Raw genomic sequence first — 21,130 nt, forward strand, 5'->3', positions numbered from 1 at the left:
GCGCCATATACTTGGCGAACAATTGATGAAATTTGAGACTTTGAAAAACCTCTGTCTTCCCTTGCGCTGTGTATTCAACACCTCAAGTCATCCTTTGGAGACTGACCCGTGAAGATTCTGGGGTAGAAGAGGTCTTCAGCAACCCATGCTTGCCGTAAAAGGCGACTATGCTTGTCGTAAAAGGCGACTAACGGGATCGGGTGGTCAGGCTTGCTGACTTGGTTGATGCAGGTCATCGATCCCAATTTCGTGGATCGATGATCATGATATCAATCACTGGATTGTCTGGTCCAGATTCGATTATTTGCAGACCGCCGTCATATAGCTGGAATATTGCTGAGTGCGGCGTCAAACAACCAACCAACCAACCAACCAACCAACCAACCAACCAACCAACCAACCAACTTTTGAGACTGGTGATTCCCCACACAGATACAAGCCCATCTCTGGCGTCAGCTGCTGTGGTTGCAGTATTAGGTGTATGACCAAGCATCCCTCCCTCACTCACTCATTCATTCTAACTCAAGCCAGGGGGATGGGTGCCGAGTCCATGGCTCATCAGTTCGCTGTGCAGAGTTGCGTCCCTTGGGCATGCCAGAAACCTATGATCATGGGTTTGAGTCCTGGTTCACTCTGATTATGTTTCTTGGATTGTCAGCACCACCATACCCATGCTCATGGGTTCATCAAAATGGTAAACGTCTGAGACTTGCATTACTTTGGGTTTTCCTCCCACATGAAGCTGACATGCCATGATATAACTGAAATACTGTTCAAAGTTATTAAACCCAACTCACTCACTCACTCACTCACTCCAGGCACTAGGTGATTGGCCATTGGTATTATAGCATAGAGGCGGTTGCCTTGACGGCGCAGCTAACTTGGGAGTTGGGTTACTTCTTGGATTAGTAACTTCGTTGGATTGGTAACTTCGTTGGATTTGGTAAGGGTCTGGCTGAATTTTTGTGAATTCATACTTTCTTTTATTGATTTATGGTGCCTCCATTACAGTCTTCTTCATCTCATTTGAACTAGGGCACGGTTCTGTGGAGCTTGTGTGCTATGGTTTTCTTTCTTGTGGAATGGCAACAAAGATAGGGCATAAACACCTACTCACCCTGCTATCATGTGATAGATTGCTGGGGTCGTGGCTGGACCATAGTCCAAGGCACTGAAAGTTGCTTGCAGAGTTTTCTCCCTTGTCTGAAAGGATCCGCTTTTGGTTGACATCCATTGATTGAGCCTGATAGTGTTCTGTATGCATTATGCATGTCCTTGATGTTGACATCCATTGATTGAGCCTGATAGTGTTCTGTATGCACTATACATGTCCTTGTGGTTGACATCCATTGATTGAGCCTGATAGTGTTCTGTATGCACTATGCATGTGCTTGTGGTTGACATCCGTTGATTGAGCCTGATAGTGTTCTGTATGCACTATACATGTCCTTGTGGTTGACATCCGTTGATTGAGCCTGATAGTGTTCTGTATGCACTATGCATGTCCTTGTGGTTGACATCCATTGATTGAGCCTGAGAGTGTTCTGTATGCACTATGCATGTCCTTGTGGTTGACATCCGTTGTTTGAGCCTGATAGTGTTCTGTATGCACTATGCATGTCCTTGTGGTTGACATCCATTGATTGAGCCTGATAGTGTTCTGTATGCACTATGCATGTGCTTGTGGTTGACATCCATTGATTGAGCCTGATAGTGTTCTGTATGCACTATACATGTCCTTGTGGTTGACATCCATTGATTGAGCCTGATAGTGTTCTGTATGCACTATGCATGTCCTTGTGGTTGACATCCATTGATTGAGCCTGAGAGTGTTCTGTATGCACTATGCATGTCCTTGTGGTTGACATCCGTTGTTTGAGCCTGATAGTGTTCTGTATGCACTATGCATGTCCTTGTGGTTGACATCCATTGATTGAGCCTGATAGTGTTCTGTATGCACTATGCATGTCCTTGTGGTTGACATCCGTTGATTGAGCCTGATAGTGTTCTGTATGCACTATGCATGTCCTTGTGGTTGACATCCATTGATTGAGCCTGATAGTGTTCTGTATGCACTATGCATGTCCTTGTGGTTGACATCCATTGATTGAGCCTGATAGTGTTCTGTATGCACTATGCATGTCCTTGTGGTTGACATCCATTGATTGAGCCTGATAGTGTTCTGTATGCACTATGCATGTCCTTGTGGTTGACATCCATTGATTGAGCCTGATAGTGTTCTGTATGCACTATACATGTCCTTGTGCTTGACATCCATTGATTGAGCCTGATAGTGTTCTGTATGCACTATGCATGTCCTTGTGGTTTCATGAAAGGGATAAATCATGGGCTGAGGTAACTGAAATACGATTTAAAGCAGCTTTAATTCCAGTTTTCCCAATGTGAGCCTGCTTTTGTCACCATCCTACAAATCGGAGCTGGCTACACCACTATCTGGCGTTAGCTTCACCTATTACCATCCCAAGTTATGTCCATCCCACAATCCAGACCCCTCGCCATATCAGCTGAGATTTGCAAACAATAGCGATTGCGATGCACTTCAGTTGTTTATTCTCCGACTTATTAAAATTGCAGATACAGCCGTCCACGCCAAACTTGACCTATGGGGCTTTACTATTGGAATGTTGGCGGTCGTAGCTGGTGCTGGTTGATTGTGCATGTGATAAGTGTAGTAATCGCCTTATGTCAAGTGACATAAGCAATAAGTCTGTATCCAGTTTCAACCATGCCACACACTATTGTTTACAAACCGTATCTATTGCATTATTATCTCGACTGGTTAGTACAGTGTTCGTGGAGATAGTATCTTGCACAATACCAGCTGCGATTATGTACTTCCAAGTGGAGGGGACCGCCTCCGTGGTCTTGTGGTAGAGCATCCGCCCGGAGAGCGGAAGGTCCGGGGTTTGATCCCCGGCCGCGTCATACCAAAAGACGTTAAAAGATGGTACTTGTTGTTACCCTGTCTGGCGCTCGGCATTAAGGGACTAAAACAAGGACTGGTCGGCTCGGAGTCAGTATACTGTGTCTGAGTGGGGTATTCATGTTAAACTGCGGCATGGTATCTCAGTGAGCTAGCACTATAAATCGGCATCAGTCCGGACTAGTACAAGCAGCCACACAAACACACACACGTACATGCACGTCGCTATATAAGTACAGTAATCTTGGACGCGACGTTAAACCCAATTTCACCTCGCCTCCAAGTGGAGGGAATATCAAGCAGCCCAACCCCTGCTAACCTTTATTTGCACCATTTTCAATTTGATCTGAAATGAAGCTGTGTCATAAAGGAATATCTTCGCGAGCTGCATCTTATGACAATCATGTTGTCGCAGGTTATGTACCATTATGAGAAATATGGTGATGCATTATTTACTGTAATATGACAGTCATGATGTTGCACATATTTACCGTAATTTGACATTTATTGCATTGCACATATTTACCGTAACGTGACAATCATGGCGTCATACCTATTTACCGTAATGTGATAATGGTGTCACACCTATTATGTGTCTCCCCCACTTACAATTTCAGCTGAGTCTCAAATGAGGCAGGGTTCATTCCTGGACCATAACTTAAAACCGTACATTTTAACGAAACTTGGCACATGCATGAAACATTTTTTTAATGTTAGTCCACTTGACCAAGACAAGGAGAATTCATGAAGGACTTATAATAGTCTTTGTTGAGGTCCACTTAAGTAGATCATTTTTCGGGATAAGTGAAAAAACAAATTTAGTTTCTCATTCTGCTACAGCAGCAAACCACATGGACTCTAGGGCCGCCATAATTTTGAACCCTGCTGGCTGATATCATTGATACAAAACAACTGATCTTGGATCTGTGAAGGGTGGATCTGTAGTTGTCATGTTCATGGTGCCTGTATTGATGGGTGGCATGAGATGTTTGTCCAGCCTTTTCATGTCTAAACAAGGCCACATAGTACTTAAACTAATGAATTTGTTATCAAGGGACCTGTTTACAATTTCCATGAATAGTACAGCTGATATTAAATGTTGTGGAACACATTAATGTAGAGTTATGTCCATCACGTTCTTCAGTTTCCATTATATTGATGGATGTTCTGAAGGTCAGCAATAATCGATGATTGATCAGCTACCTTAAGTAAATGCTAAGATTGGGAAGAAAAATGCCATTTGAGATAAACAATTTATTTAAATTGTTCCTCTTTTATCTAAATATAAATTGTCAATGCAAGAGAACAACCTGCCTTGATGTAAATAATTCAGTGTGCAACATCAATATGAAAACAATCAAGTATTTTTATTGATGGAGTACAACTGGAATATTATTCTTAAAACTTTTAATTGATTTTTTAACAGGTTCTTTGACATACAATAACTGGAAAATTTTGAAAAATAGCAACCAATTATGACCAATGATTGATCATTTGGAACAAATTAGTTTTAGTCTGTGATGATTGATAAAATCCCTAATGTTTCTTATGCTGTTAATCTGTACATTGTATAATAATAATATACTCAGCTCTACTGAAACATGGTATAATATACACACCTTTATTCTGAAACACTGTATAATATACACTGTTCTATACTGAAACATTGTTTAACATACACAGCTGTATACTGAAACATGGTATAATATATACAGCTTTATACTGAAATGCAGTATTATATACTGTTCTTTTCTGAAACACTGTATAATATACACAGCTCCATGCTGAAACATTGTATAATATACACATACACAGCTATGTACTGAAACATGGTATAATATACACAGCTCTATACTGAAACATGGTATAATATACACAGCTCTGTACTGAAACATTATATTTTGTACACAGCTCTATACTGAAACATTGTATAATATACACAGATCTAACTTGAAACATTGTATTATTCCTCAGCTCTGTACTGAAACATAAAATATAAACAGCACTGAAATGACAACAGAAACTACCAAGAAAAGAACATACTTTGTATTTACATGATCAAGTAGCCCACAGACACAGTGTGTCACACACAGACTGAGTCACACAGACACAGTGAGTCACACACAGACACAGTGAGTCACACACAGACACAGTGAGTCACACACAGACACTGAGTCACACACAGTGAGTCACACACATACACAGTGTTTCACACACAGACACTGAGTCACACACAGACACAGTGAGTCACACACAGACAGTGAGCCACATACAGTGAGTCACACACATACACAGTGTGTCACACACAGACACTGAGTCACACACAGACACAGTGAGTCACACACAGACACAGTGAGTCACAGACAGTGAGTCACACACATACACAGTGTGTCACACACAGTGAGTCACACAGACACAGTGAGTCACACAGACAGTGAGTCACACAGACAGTGAGTCACATACACAGTGTCACACACAGACAGTGAGTCACACAGACAGTGAGTCACACAGTCACACACACATACTAAGGCACACAGACACAGTGAGTCACACACAGACACAGTGAGTCACACACAGACAGTGAGTCACTTACAGTGAGTCACACACATACACAGTGTCACACACAGACAGTGAGTCACACAGACACAGTGAGTCACACAGGCACAGTGAGACACAGACAGTGAGTCACATACACAGTGAGTCACACAGACAGTGAGTCACATACACAGTGAGTCACACAGGCACACACACTCACACAGACAAAGTGAGTCACACACATACAGTGAGTCACACAGACACAGTGAGTCACACAGACACAGTGAGTCACACAGACAGTGAGTCACACAGACAGTGAGTCACATACACAGTGTCACACACAGACACAGTGAGTCACACAGTCACACACACATACTAAGGCACACAGACACACAGTGAGACACAGACAGTGAGTCACACAGGCACACACACTCACACAGACAAAGTGAGTCACACACATACAGTGAGTCACACAGACACAGTGAGTCACACACACAGTGAGTCACATACACAGTGTCACACACAGACAGTGAGTCACACAGACACAGTGAGTCACACACAGACACAGTGAGTCACACACAGACACAGTGAGTCACACACAGACAGTGAGTCACTTACAGTGAGTCACACACATACACAGTGTCACACACATACACAGTGTCACACACAGACAGTGAGTCACACAGACACAGTGAGTCACACAGACACAGTGAGTCACACAGACACAGTGAGACACAGACAGTGAGTCACACAGACACAGTGAGACACAGACAGTGAGTCACACAGACAGTGAGTCACATACACAGTGAGTCACACAGTCACACACACATACTAAGGCACACAGACACACAGTGAGACACAGACACAGTGAGTCACATACAGTGAGTCACACATAGACACACACACTGAGACACACACACTGAGACACACACACAGACACAGTGAGACACATAGACACACAGTGAGACACACACACAGACACAGTGAGACACATAGACACACAGTGAGACACACACACAGACAATGACACACATATACACACACACACATACACAGATACTCACACTCACGCTCACATCCACACACTGTTCCAAATTAAGGGTTTGCTGGGGTCCTTGAGGGTAGGACCCCAAATCTTTAACATTGGGGTTATCACAAGAAGCCCTTTCAAGCCCTGTGCACATGAACTTTTGTGATAAGGACTATAAGTGTTTTGGCAATGTCTGCTGTGTGACCCTAGGTGAGTGGGAACGTGGTGTTCCGACATGTGTGATACTGACTATAGGTAACAGGTTTGTTGGGCCACTGACAAGTTGCATACACAGCACCCTGTACTGCAGGCAGGCAGGCTGTGTGCATGCGGCCCACACATTGGGCAAGCTGACAGACCGGGAGTTCACTACCAGTGTTTAACAGTAAGTAAACCATACACCAGAACCACTCCGAGTGGTCATTTGTGGTATGTCATTAATTTATATTTCACATTACCATGACTGATGTGGATTTCTGTTGTCAAGGCGTTATAGTCGTAGGTGTTTGTTTTCTGCTTGTTTTTCAGTATCGACTCCTTCAAATTTCATTTTTAACATAAATGCAGGTTTAGAAATTAATTGTTATTTACCCCAGTCTGTAAAAGTCATCTCATACAGTTTTCGTCTAGCTAGTGTAAGAGTGGTAGTCCACAGGGAAATGTCACTAGGCCTTCCTACATTTTACTAGATTCTGAGTTTGAACCCTGACAAGGTTATCACAAGGATTCTTAGACCTTTATTATTGGTTTCAGACACTTCAAGGATGTTATTTTGTTGTCATTCAGGTTTGTGACTTTTATGCTGAGTGTTTTCTTTTTCCTCTAAGATTTGTATTCATGATTGGGACGGTTGGGTAGCCTTGTGGTTAAAGTGTCAGTTTGTCATTCCCAAGGCCTGGGTTTGATTCCTGAAATGGGTACATGTGTGTCACCCATGTGACATGAATATTGCTAAAAGCGGCTTAAAAACTCACTCACTCACTCACTCACTCACTCACTGTATTGATGATGAGACATATCACTCGCTCACAGTATTCATGATGTGACATATCACTCTCACAGTATTCATTATGTGACATATCACTCTCACAGTATTCATGATGTGACATATCACTCACTCACAGTATTCATTATGTGACATATCACTCTCACTGTATTCATGATGTGACATATCACTCACTCACTGTATTCATGATGTGATATATCACTCATTCACTCACTGTATTCATGATGTGACATCACTCTCACAGTATTCATGATGTGACATATCACTCACTCATTGTATTCATGATGTGACATCACTCTCACAGTATTCATGATGTGACATCACTCTCACAGTATTCATGATGTGACATATCACTCACTCATTGTATTCATGATGTGACATATCACTCTCACAGTATTCATGATGTGACATATCACTCTCACAGTATTCATGATGTGACATATCATTCACTCAATCACTCAGTATTCATGATGTGACATATCACTCATTCACCCACTGTATTCATGATGTGACATCACTCTCACAGTATTCATGATGTGACATATCACTCACTCACTCACTCAAAATATTCATGATGTGACATCACTCATTCACTCACTATTCATGTGACATCACTCTCACTGTCTTCATGATGTGACATTTCACTCACTCACTTTATTCATGATGTGACATATCACTCACTCACTCACTGTATTCATGATGTAACATATCATCCACCCACCCACTCACTCACTCACTCAGTATTCATATGTGACATCACTCTCACAGTATTCATGATGTGACATATCACTCACTGACAGTATTCATGATGTAACATATCATCCACCCAACCACTCACTCACTCACTCACTCACTCACTCACAGTATTCACGATGTGACATATCATTCACTCACTGTATTCATGATGTGACATCACTCTCACAGTATTCATGACGTGACATATCGTGTACCATCAACATGATCAAGTCAACTCACCAGTGCCAATTTGTGGTTGTCAATGATTGATCAGCTACACTGAGGCAAACCCTTACGCATCATTACTGTAATAAGTAATGAATAATTCCTCTATGTATATTGACTTGTCTGAAATTGTGTAGACAACCGAGGAGAAATGATATTTTAAACATAGCCTAAGCTAATATTCATGACTTGGTATTAATACGAATTTAGGTCATGGTTCATTTGTCAAGTACTAGTTTATTGATATAGGGTCTTGGCTTATCCTGTGTAGATCATGGCTTATTGATATAGGGTCTTGGCTTATCCTGTGTCGAGCATGGCATCATCAGACTAGCTACGAAAGAAATGTAAAACCGAAATAACAAATGCTTGGTTCTGGTGACATGGCTTTCCCTTCATTACGCATGCGATCCTTAAATTGAAAAAACGTGTGTGTGTTTCTTGTTTAAAGCCACACTCGGTAATCAATGTTTCAGTTTATTAGGGGGTAGTGGGGTAGCCTTGTGGTTGAAGTGTTTGCTCATCATGCCGAAGACCTGGGTTCGATTCTCCACATGGGTACAATGTGTGTCCCCACCGTGATGTTCCTGGAATATTGCTAAAAGTTGCGTAAAACAATACTCACTTACTCACTCTCTCAGTTTATTCAAAAAATTTAGGGTCCCCATGACAGATGTACGTACTGTTATGACTTCGCCATAATCAGGATAATTTTTATCTAAAAATTATGATATTATGAGGCTAAATTCAACTATTATGGAAATAATATAACTATCAATTTGTTAAAAAAAACAGCGTACATTTTGTATTTTACTCATCACATAACGTGTAATTTGCTCTCAAGATTAACATGACATTCTATCCGGGAGTATACTGCAGGGAGCTCCTAATTATTATCTAATTCAGAATTATTCGGTTGTTTCTAATCTTTGTCAATAACAGTTTGGCGAGTATGTGAAAATATGTAAACACTATTCCAAATGTAAATGCGTCTTGACAAGCGTGCTCAGTACTATAGCGATGATATCACTCGCAGTGGCGGGTGGTGATAGAAAAAATTCGCCAAAATGCAAGATTCAGCTATTAACCCAGTCGTAGGGTCATTACTGACAAATAAGTAAAATGACTGAAAATAACTCCTATTTTATCCAGATATTACTGATAAGGCATTAAATGGGTGGGCACCTTTGCGTTAGAATTTTGACAGTTTGAGTGCAGCTGCTTTGTATTTCAGGGACAGACTAATCTAGTAGTCGACTATGTTTGTAAACCAGTTTGCAGCTTTTATAAGGCAAATAATGATCATCAGAATTAGATATTACAATGCCTTATTGTAAAATATCTTCCGGAAATTAAGAAGTTATGGGTAAAGATGTTGTAAACAAAATGTGCTATTAGCATGATGAAGGGACGTTCATGTTCAGTGAACATGTTGTGTAATTAAGACTTTCTTGTGATAATTGCTTTAAGCAGCATGAGAAGTATTGTGTTAAGACCTGCCCAGAATATAGTCTTCATGTATTATTGAAAAGGCTTTTGACTAACAAGGATTTGAACGATTAGCCTTTAACTGACGTTGATCGATTTTACCTGTTTGGGAAATTACACATTAATTAGACTAATTAGATTTCCTGTTTTATTGATTAAGTTTAGATCAACATTTTTTGTAAAACAATAGTTGAATTCTGTCAGGATATATCTGATGTAGGAAATTCTTCCATGACCGCAGGAAATCTGCAACCATCTTGGAGATATACCTCGTAGGGCATCATTTAGATCATACTCGTTTTGAGTTTTAATTAGTTGCCTTTGTGGGGAGTTCGGGTTAGAATAGGTCCCCACCAACCTATTCTGGTTGTAAGAGGCGACCATATGCATTGGGTGGTCAGGCTTGGTGTCTTGGTTGATTGTGTGTCATCGTACCCAGACAACATGGTTCCTTGTTTACGATACCAGTAACTGGATTGTCTGGTCCAGACTCGAATATTTACATTCCGCTGTCGTGTAGCTGGAATATTGTTGAGTGCTGCGCTAACATCAAACAAACATACATTCATTTGTTAAGAAGGTTTGTACCCTGTTCAGGTGGTAGTAGGATTGTTTATCCCCGCTGCTTCAGGTTGATTATACTGCTCAAAAGAAGTAAGGGACCCCTCTGTTCTTTCATTATGTTCCATAACAGATTAACCATACCCGATTCTTTCATATTACTAGAGTTAATCTTTCATGGCTTGCCTATAGTAATATGAAAGAATTGGGAGGTCCTTAAGTTTACATTGATCGTGCGGCGATAAACAACAAACAAACAAACAGATGAAAAACTAAAGGAGTAATCATACGGTGGGGTCACGATACGCTATGTATCCCGCTATTTTGGGTGCGATACTATTCGTATCCTAACAGAGTACTTTTATTTCACAAGTTGATATTCTTTCTTTTTGCAGGTGAATCACAACCCTGAAACATTTGTAACTAAATTTCAGAGATCAAAGATGGGATATTGTTGGCCAGATATATTGGCTAGAGGGCGCTGTGAATGTCCAGCCAGGGGCGGTTGGGTAGCCTAGTGGTTAAAGCGTTCGCTCATCATGCCGAAGTCCCGGGTTCGATTCCTGACATGGGTACAATGTGTGAAGCCCATTTCTGGTGTTCCCCGCCGTGATATTGCTAAACCATACTCACTCACTCACTCACACACTCACTCACTCACTCACTCACTCACTCACTCACTCATGTCCAACCATGAAATACAAGATATTCTGCGTAAGCTGACGGTTGAACAGCTTCTGTTAATATCCAAATGTTTTTTCAACAATATAACTTGCATTGAATGTATCCTATATATCATGATACAGGGCTCGTAAATCGATGAATTGTATTGTGTCCTCTATGGTATACAAAACTGTATCGCTGTATCGTTACACCACTTTTAAAAAACCTATATTCACTGTACTTGAGGAAAATTGATTCAAACCCTTTGCCACCTGTATCACGGTTGTAGTATTTGTGAAATGTTTGATATGCTAATCTTTCTTCTCGGTCTTGTGTATATGTTGTAACAAGGTATTTTGTGTTGACATATTGTAGGTGTGACTTTGAATGGAATAGATTCAAGTTGGTGGGTTTCCTTTCTACAACTGCTAGCTGGCATTATGTTGTTGGGTGTTTCACAAGCAGTAAATATAGCAGACGTCAGACTGTGGTGCATCTCAGCCTGTGGTCATGCTCTGAATCTAGCTGACTGAGACTTGGCGAGTTAGCTTTGTGTATCCTGAGTTGTAACTCTGTTTGGTGATCAATCGACTGTGTGCTGGTCATGTTGTACTTGTTTGCTTGTTTGTTTGTTTAACGCCACACTCAGCAATATTCCAGCTATATGACGGCGGTCTGTAAATAATCGAGTCTGGACCAGACAATCCAGTGGTTGACATCAAGACCTCTTCTACCCCGGATCTTCATGGGTAGCATGGTATTGAAATGGGAAAGCAGTGTTTGAATTTAATTTGGATCCTGCGGTCCTTCATATAAATCTAGGGATCTAAGCAATTTGATGACCATTCACTGAAATGTAAAAATCAAGAATGACCCCAACTCAGCAGAGGAATTACATGGCCCACGTATGATATTTCGGATGAATTGGGGCATAAGGTTTTGGTTCTGAAACTATTCTATCTCTGGCAGTCAGTTTTCAAAGCTTATCTTTCTTCTGATAACCGATCAAAACATTTATATTTCATGATTCCCTACATTTTAAATATATTATGTGGGCCGTTTCTTAGATTCTTAGATTCATATAATACACAGAAACAAAACTGATAACAAAAACATGAAATATTGAATGAAAAAATATTGCAGCACTAGCAACCATTTAAAAGCCAAATACTTCTGGAGATAAAAGATTTTTTAGGATCTGTTTTCTTCTAAAATGTGGCATTACGTATCGCATTCCAGAAGGTAAAAGAAAACAGGGATAGAAATTAACACTCGCCCGTAGGCCCAAGGCTAGTAGAAATTACCTCTGGCTGAGATTATAATTCTACTCGCCTGGAGGACCTGTAAGTGTTTTCACATGTGCTGTTCAAGATCCATTGTCAAACTGTCGTACATTGCCACCTGTTAATTCTTTGAGGTTAGAAATTTAATTTTACACTATTAACCTTTTGTATGGCTAGCCAAAACAATTTTGATATTCCTGTTGGCTTATGTGGTTTTTGAGTTAATTTCCCTGGAAAACACACCCACCAAATGTGGCTTGGCTCTGATAAAATTTTATTGAAAAGATAAAAAATGTGCATGTCATGAAGGACGGAGAAAAGGAAGAATGAATTTTACTCACCATTAAAATGATTTTGTTGAGTAAGATCTGTTTTTGACATTAGGAGAACTTTACCACAATTCAATTGAAAAGGTGAAAATACAGAGGTGGAATAAAGATATGATGTGAACTAGTGGAAATTGCTAATTGTTGGATTGGTTGCTGCAATGAGGTTGCTGTTATTACTGAATGCGACTCAATTCTTAATGACCCGTGAAGATCCGGGGTAGAATAGGTCTTCAGCAACCCATGCTTGCAGCAAATGGCGACTATGCTTGTCATAAGAGGCGACTAACGGGATCAGGTGTTCAGGCTCACTGACTTGGTTGATGCATGTCATTGTATCCCAATTACGTGGATCAATGCTCATGCTGGATTGTCTGGTCCAGACTCGATTACGTACAGACCGCCATCATATTGCTGCAATATTGCCGAGTGCGGCGTTAAACAACAAACAAACAATTCTTAATGATCATGTGTATGATCATGTGCTGTGCTGTGCTGTGCTGTGCTGTGCTGTGCTGTGCTGTGTTCGTTATTTGTTGTCAAAATGTGGATTTTGGTGGGTCAGTTCCTTGTTTATTTTCAGCTGATCCACTGACGATTTGCTTGTTGTGATATTGATGTTCTAGCCAGGGCAGAGGATCTTATAGATTGCAGAAATTATCATACCTAAGATACTAAATAATCAATGGGTAATGTCTGCTGATATAAGATTCCTGGTCTCCCCAGCGTGTAGCTCCAAGATTTGCCTCAGGATTTCAATCCGTGATTGAATTTACAGTTCAGAGATCTCTTAAAATTCTGTGGACATTTTGTTGCAGGTGACTGTTTCTAGTTGGGGGTGCCTACATATACTACTCTCAAAGGGTTTAAGCACCACCCAGTTCTTTCATACTGCTGTAGTTAATCTGTCATACCGGGGCGGTCGGGTAGCCTAGTGGTTAAAGCGTTCTCTCGTCACGCCGAAGACCTGGGTTCAATTCCCGACATGGGTACAATGTGTGAAGCCCATTTCTGGTGTCCCCCGCCGTGATATTGCTGGAATATTGCTAAAAGCGGCGTAAAACCGTACCCACTCACTCACTTATCTGTCATACCACTCTGTTTGATTGCTCTGTCTCTTTGGCACTGCCTCTCCTGCAGAAATACTACCTACCCTTTTCATTGCCAGATTGGACCCGGAAAGATCCAGGGTAGAATAGGTCTTGAGCAACCCATGCTTGCCGCAAATGGCGACTATTCTTTTCATAAGAGGCGACTAATGGGATCGGGTAGTCAGGTTCGCTGACTAGGTTGATGCATGTCATCGTATCCCATTTGCGTGAATCGATGCTGATGATGTCAATCACTGGATTGTCTGGTCCAGACTCGATTATTTACAGACCGCCGTCGTAAGCTGTAATATTGCTGAGTGCGGCGTTAAACAAACAATCAATCAATCAATCAATCATTGCCAGATTGGCCTAATGACATCACTGCACCCATGACGTCAATTCTGTATATCATCATTAGATGATGTCATATGCCAGGATTAAAATAATCTGTGGGACACCTGCCGTGGGTCTGAGCTCTATTTATATACACATGATATATGTCATGGAGTGATAATCCTTCCTTGTCATAATTTGCTGCACGAGTTATCAGGAGTTTTAGTAGTCAAAGGTTTTGCTCACCTTTATTCAATTTAAGAGGCAACTACATGCATGGCTTGGTGACTAGGTTGATGCAGGTCATCATATCACAATTGCATGGGTCGATGTTCATGATGTCAATCACTAGATTATCTGATCCAGACTCGATTATTTACTGACCGCTGTCATATTGTTTGAATAATGCCGAGTGTGGCGTTAAAAACAAATAAACTTACACCAACCGATTCTGTAAAACTATTGGACATCTTCAAATGTTAGGAAGATGTTCACAACATCTTTCTTTATGATGAAGAAAAGTTTTGCCTTTGAAAAATCAAAATGGCCGCCTTAAATTGTGTGTATGAAACCCACAGGGGGCCGGTGAAGTAGCCTTGTGGTTAAAGTGTTTGCATGTCACGCCAAAGACCTGGGTTTGATTCCCCATATGGGTACATTGTGTGAAACCCATTTTTTGTGTTCCCCGTCATGATATTGCTGGAATATTGCTGAGAGCGGCGTAAAGCCATACTCACTTTGTTAATAGCAGCGAAAGGATTGTCTCAAAGTTGTGTTGAATTATTATAAACAGGGTTAGAAACTAACAGTTTTTGTCCACTAGTCCTTATAATGATAACATATAACAAAACCCTTAAAATGGGCCAATTTCTTCTAGTCCTTAGGATACCTTTACTATTAGGCAGTTTGGTAAGGACTACAGGACTAGTGCCCATTTCTAACGCTGATAAACAAGATGAATGTAAATTTATTGTTTTCAATCAGTTCAGTCACTAAGGTCCATGTTCCTGGTTACACGACTGGAAAGTTAGCACTTTGTTCTCAACCGGTGTATTTGAAGACCCTACCTCATTTCCAACACCTGATCCCACTGTAAGATCACAACAGTAAACATACCGCTTGTCCTCAATAGTCCATAGATATTATCGCAATAATTTCCTCAGGCCAAATGATAGGCTGTAATAACCTACACCGAGCCATCCTGCTGCCGCCATTGTTCGCGACAGTGCTATTGTGGAGTTTAGTATTTACCGCAACAAAAGAGCAAGTGACTATTGACAAACAGAGAGCTTGGTCGGGCTGACTGGTCGCAATAGGGTATTGTTGTAAGAGATCTGGCTATGGCGGATATAAACATTGCCATATCATGTTCGATCCTGGGTAGTTTTTAAATGAGCTTTAGGATATGAAGTTCTGTGTTGATGGTTTGGTTGTGTTTGGATTAGGTTTCATGATAATTTGATTGAATCGCCTACAAACATTTGTGTATGTAGTAATTGTTATTGTTGTGTTATATTCATCTTTTGATTTTGAAATGTTTGGACTTGTATGCAGGTTTCAGTAGTCTGGAGCACCATTTCGATGTGTCCTATCACATGGTTCACTCTAGGAATTTTCTCACATAGGCCATTTATCAGAAAATTTGCAATATTCCAGAGGTATACCTACACTTGCCAATACAGCACAATGTTAAAATGCACCAATGTCTTTGAAAACGTTGGCCTTGTTTTGAATTAAGGAGCTAAAAGCACAAGCCCCCCCCTTCCCGGAATTATCCCTGCTGGAAGCAAGATTCACTGAATTACAAATGTCGTACTTGCATGTCTGTTTGGTACCCTGAAGGTTAGTTGGGTCTTTTGTGAGTGAGGTGATGGAGTTAATTCCCAATACGTGAGTGAGTGAGTGAGTGAGGTGATGGAGTTAATTCCCCATACATGATTGAGTGAGTGAGTGAGTATGGTTTTACGCCGCTTTTAGCAATATTCCAGCAATACCACGGCAAGGGACATCGGAAATGGGCTTCACACATTGTACCCATGTGGGGAATCGAACCCGTGTCTTCGGCATGACGAGCGAACGCTTTAACCACTAGGCTACCCGACCGCCCCTCCCCATACATGATGTAGAGACCAGTTTTTATCATTCGCCAAAACAGACCTCATTGGACTTAAACGCAGAATAGGTATAATTCTGAATTCTGAAAGGTATAATATTGGATCACTGAAAATCAGTTATGGCACCAGGTGCTTAAGTATCTTGTGGATCAGTTTCAAGATGGCTGTTACATAGATTGTTGTCTACGAGACGTATTGTTAGTCCACTGTTCATCTTTGCTCCAGCCACTAGTCAGTCTGCGACTTTAGGGGCGGTCGGGTAGCCTAGTGGTTAAAGCGTTCGCTCGTCACGCCGAAAACCCGGGTTCGATTCCCGACATGGGTACAATGTGTGAAGCCCATATCTGGTGTCCCCCGCCGTGATATTGCTGGAATATTGCTAAAAGTGGCGTAAAACCATACTCACTCACTCACTCACTCTGCGACTTTAACCCGAGTTAAGTAAAATTATGTTCAGCCAAGTTAAACATATTATAACACAAAAATCTACTGAAAGTGATACCCAGAGCCAAGTTCGGGCTGGTCGACTCGAAAGGAACGAACAAGAATGGTCATGAAAACATCCCCACACGTGTGCTAGCTTGTCAACCGGCTGGATGGTCAGTTCATAGACTTGCACAAGTCTCTATGGCAATAATGATTAGTTTAAATCATAAGTTCTAGATTATGTTAATAATCAGAACATGTCCCTATAAGAGACTGGAGTCCTGTCCACATCTAGACTTGCCTATTAGGAGGATATAATTACTTCACGTCCATGGACTTTTCTTTCAGTACAGCCTTGGAGCAAGTCTAGTCAGTTCACACCAATGGAGACATTCAACGAAGAATCTTTACCAGCCTCCTTGGATGTGTTTGCCTGATGGTTTTTCACTCCACTTTGATGACTGTCATATTAATCCTGTATAGCACTTGTTTGAAGCTAAGGCTGTGTTTCCACATATGCTGACTTGGCTGTTTAGTGGTTGTCGTATTTGCTGTTATCACATGGTTGGTCCTATTTGGTTAACACAGCTTGAGGATACAAAGTTGGAGACGTCCCTCAACAGCCTAGCCAGAAGGAGGCAACATTTAATACAGATGTGTTTCACTTTGATTATATTCACTTCCATTCAACGTGTTTGTTGATTTGAATTTATTTAGACAGGTATAGCAGCCATGTAAAATTGACATGGCTTTTGAAATAGATTTTTGTCATGATATGTTTGAACTTTATGTGATGAGTGAGCTGAACTCATGGAACTCTTTCTTCACCCGTAGGAGAGGTGCAGTGCGAAGTTTGATTTTGATGTTTGGATTTTCTGAAAAAAATACAGCTATTTTTCGACCTAGACATTTTTTACTTTAACACTTGTGCGACTTATACCTATAACTTGAAAACTACTGCATGGATTCTTTTAAAAAAGTAAGCAAACTGTTCCATACTAGTAGAAGTGCACTGCAAAGTTTGATTTTTATATGTCGATAATCTGAGAAAATTTGTGAATTTTTACATATTTTAACTTAACATGTTTTTTTACTTCAACATTTGTGCGACCTATGACTTCAGAACTACTTCATGGATTCTTTTTAAATTTAAGGAACAATCTCTATACTAATAGAGGTGCAGCATCTGAGAAAATATGATTTTTTTCATCTTTTAAACTTAGCATTGCTTTTTACTTTAACATTTGTGCGACCTATAACTTAAAAACTACATCAACGATTCTTTTCCAATTAGGGTACCGTTTCTATACAAACAGGAGGTGGAGTGCAAAGTTTGATTTCAATAAGTGGATTTTCTGAGAAAATATTACTTTTTTTCCTGTTTTGAACTTAGTAATATGTTGGGAGTCAAAGTCAGGGGTATTAGTGAGCCTTGCTCACTTTTTGCCTTTTCCTTGTTATTATTGATATTGAAGTAGTGAGTATCAGATTTAAATTAATTGTTTTTCATTTTTGTGTATTTATCAAAGTAAATAAGTAACATAGAGTGAAACATATAGTATTGACAATTGTTTCTGAAATGAAGTATTTTAATATATAATGGCAAGGAGCCCAGATTTTTAGGAACTGAAGAAATCTAGGGAGTTTGTGATGTTTTTGTAACAGTAGTATAACTGTTGTATAACAATGGTAGTATAGCTGTATAACACTCGATTTGGAGTCCAAGCCAGCCAATCAGAACAGGGAAATATGGTATACCATGCACAGAGAATTGTTATCATTGAAGATTAGTACTCATGGTTATGATGTGTGGGTGGAAACAGGCAGGGTCACATGTGGACTTGGTGGAAACAATATTGGGTAGGTCATGTCGAGGGGATGCTCTCCACGGCACATGTGCCTGGTGACAAGTTTTACAAGCCAAGGTAAGAATGTTATTTGTCATGGTATTAAAAGTCAATATGAAAACTTCTCAATAAAATGCTTGGGCGGTATTCTTTGTTTAGGTAAGTGTTTAAGTGGTAGAGAATGTAACATAGCCGTGTATTGTAGCACTTAACACTTTCTTTATCTATGATAACAGGTATGTAGTGACAGAGTGATTTAGTGCAGACAGAGCTTGGACCATCAACATTTCTCACACACTGACTCATCATATCGTGGGGTGGCCCAGGGGGTGGCACGTGTTGCTTGAGGGGGGTGGAGAGCTTGTGTTTTTTTTTGAAGAGATTGGTGGGGTTGGGATGTTGTTTGAAGAGATTGGTGGGGTTGGGATGTTGTTTGAAGAGATGGGTCGGGTGGGGTGTTGTTTGAAGAAATGGGTGGGGTGGGGTGTTGTTTGAAGAGATGGGTGGGGGTGGGATGTTGTTTGAAGAGATGGGTGGGGTGGGATGTTGTTTGAAGAAATGGGTGGGGTTGGGTGTTGTTTGAAGAGATTGGTGGGGGTGGGGTGTTGTTTGAGGAGATGGGTGGGGTGGGGTGTTGTTTGTAGAGATGGGTGGGAGTGGGATAATGTTTGAAGAGATGGGTGTAGGTGTTTGGGTGTTGTTTGAGGAGATGGGTGGGTTGGGGTGTTGTTTGAAGAGGGGTAGGTTTGAGGGGTGGAAAGGGTTGTTTGATGTGTTGTTGGTGGGTGGGTGGGGTGGTGGGGTGGTATGTATGGACGGTGGTTTCATGTGTTGGGTCGGGAATGGTGTTAGGATGGGAGAGGATGTGTTGGTAGAGGGGTAGGGACGGTGGTTTCATGTGTTGGGTCGGGAGTGGATGTGTTGGTAGAGGGGTAGGGACGGTGGCTTCATGTGTTGGGTTGGGAGTTGATGTGTTGGTAGAGGGGTAGGGACGGTGGTTTCATGTGTTGGGTTGGGAGTGTTGGTAGAGGGGTAGGGACGGTGGTTTCATGTGTTGGGTCGGGAGTGGATGTGTTGGTAGAGGGGTAGGGACGGTGGTTTCATGTGTTGGGTTGGGAGTGGATGTGTTGGTAGAGGGGTAGGGACGGTGGTTTCATGTGTTGGGTTGGGAGTGGATGTTTTGGTAGAGGGCTAGGGACGGTGGTTTCATGTGTTTGGAGTGGAAGTGTTGGTAGAGGGGTAGGGACGGTGGTTTCATGTGTTGGGAGTGGATGTGTTGGTAGAGAGGTGGTTTAAGGGTGGGGAGAGTGTTTTGATGGCATAAAATGATGATGATGATGATGATGATGGTAGGATGTCAGTTGTGATAGGATTGTAGTGATAGGGCAATGTAAGCATGTGATCAGATCTAATTACCAAATGTTCCAACCAAGGACTAAACATCTGCAAGCTTGATATTGTACCACGCCACACCTTACACACTCAACCTTCGGGAGTACAGGACTCACAAGCTACTTAAGCCATCAAGCTTTACATAGGTCTCTAAAGTATCATTTTCCCATAAATTTTTAATGGCATCACAAACAGGTGAGGCTGTAGCAGTAACCTTTGAGAGGGGGCAGCTTGCCAACTTCATGCCGTAACCTGTAGGATAGGGCAACTTTATGCAGTCACAGCACCAACACTTCGCTGTTATCTCGGTGCGCATCTTGTAATACAAATAGTCTCAAGTGTGGGACTCTTGCCGCCCACTTTCAGAAATGTTAACAAACATCAAAGGACATGTGTTAATTTGTTGTTTCATATCAATCAGCCTGTCTTGCTTGAAATTGGGGCGGTCTGGTAGCCTAGTGGTTAAAGCGTTTGCCCATCACGCCGAAGACCCGGGTTCTATTCGCAACATGGGTACAATGTGTGAAGCCCATTTCTGGTGTCCCCCTCCATGATATTGCTGGAATATTGCTAAAAGCGGCGTTAAACCATACTCACTCACTCACTCACTCACTCAATCATGTTTGGGGAATTAACTCCATCACCTCACTCACTCACGTATGGGGAATTAACTCCATCACCTCACTCACAAAAGACCCACTCACTCACTCACTCACTCACTCGGGGGCACGGGTGGCCAAGTCGTCTTAGGCGCCGTGATTCGCTGTGCAGAGTTGCGTCCCTTGGGCACGCCAGAAATCTATGATTGTGGGTTCGAATCCCGGTTCGCCCCGATTATGTTTCTAGGTTTGTCAGCACCATACCCGTGCACGTGGGTTTCACCGAAGTGGTAAACGTCTGAGACCTGCATCACTTCGGGCTTTCCCCCCACATTAAGCTGACACGCCGTGATATAACTGGAATACTGTTAAAAGCAGCGTTAAACCCAACTCACTCACTCACACACTCACTCACTCACACACTCACTCACTCACACACTCACTCACTCACTCACTCACTCACTCACTCACTCACTCACTCACTCACTCACTCACTCACTTGAAATTAAGGTTTGTATTTCATAACTTCCTA

General features: G+C 41.4%; 1 protein-coding gene across 2 annotated transcripts in view; it reads left to right on the forward strand.

The window, feature by feature from the left end:
- Positions 1 to 21,130, forward strand: part of LOC124115917 (protein FAM53A-like) — an 88,252-nt gene that overhangs the window by 21,728 nt on the left and 45,394 nt on the right. Inside the window, exon 1 of one of the 2 annotated variants that reach the window (XM_046477081.2) lies at positions 6,782 to 6,894. The exons of the other annotated variant lie outside the window; for it this stretch is intronic. The gene's annotated coding sequence lies outside the window, so the exon portion shown is untranslated. Of the gene's footprint in view, positions 1 to 6,781; positions 6,895 to 21,130 lie in introns of those variants that run through there. 2 annotated transcript variants of the gene reach the window in all.

The sequence above is a fragment of the Haliotis rufescens genome, unplaced genomic scaffold (genome assembly GCF_023055435.1).
Source record: "Haliotis rufescens isolate VD_foot unplaced genomic scaffold, xgHalRufe1.0.p SCAF_27, whole genome shotgun sequence".
Taxonomy (NCBI): Eukaryota; Metazoa; Mollusca; class Gastropoda; order Lepetellida; family Haliotidae; genus Haliotis; species Haliotis rufescens.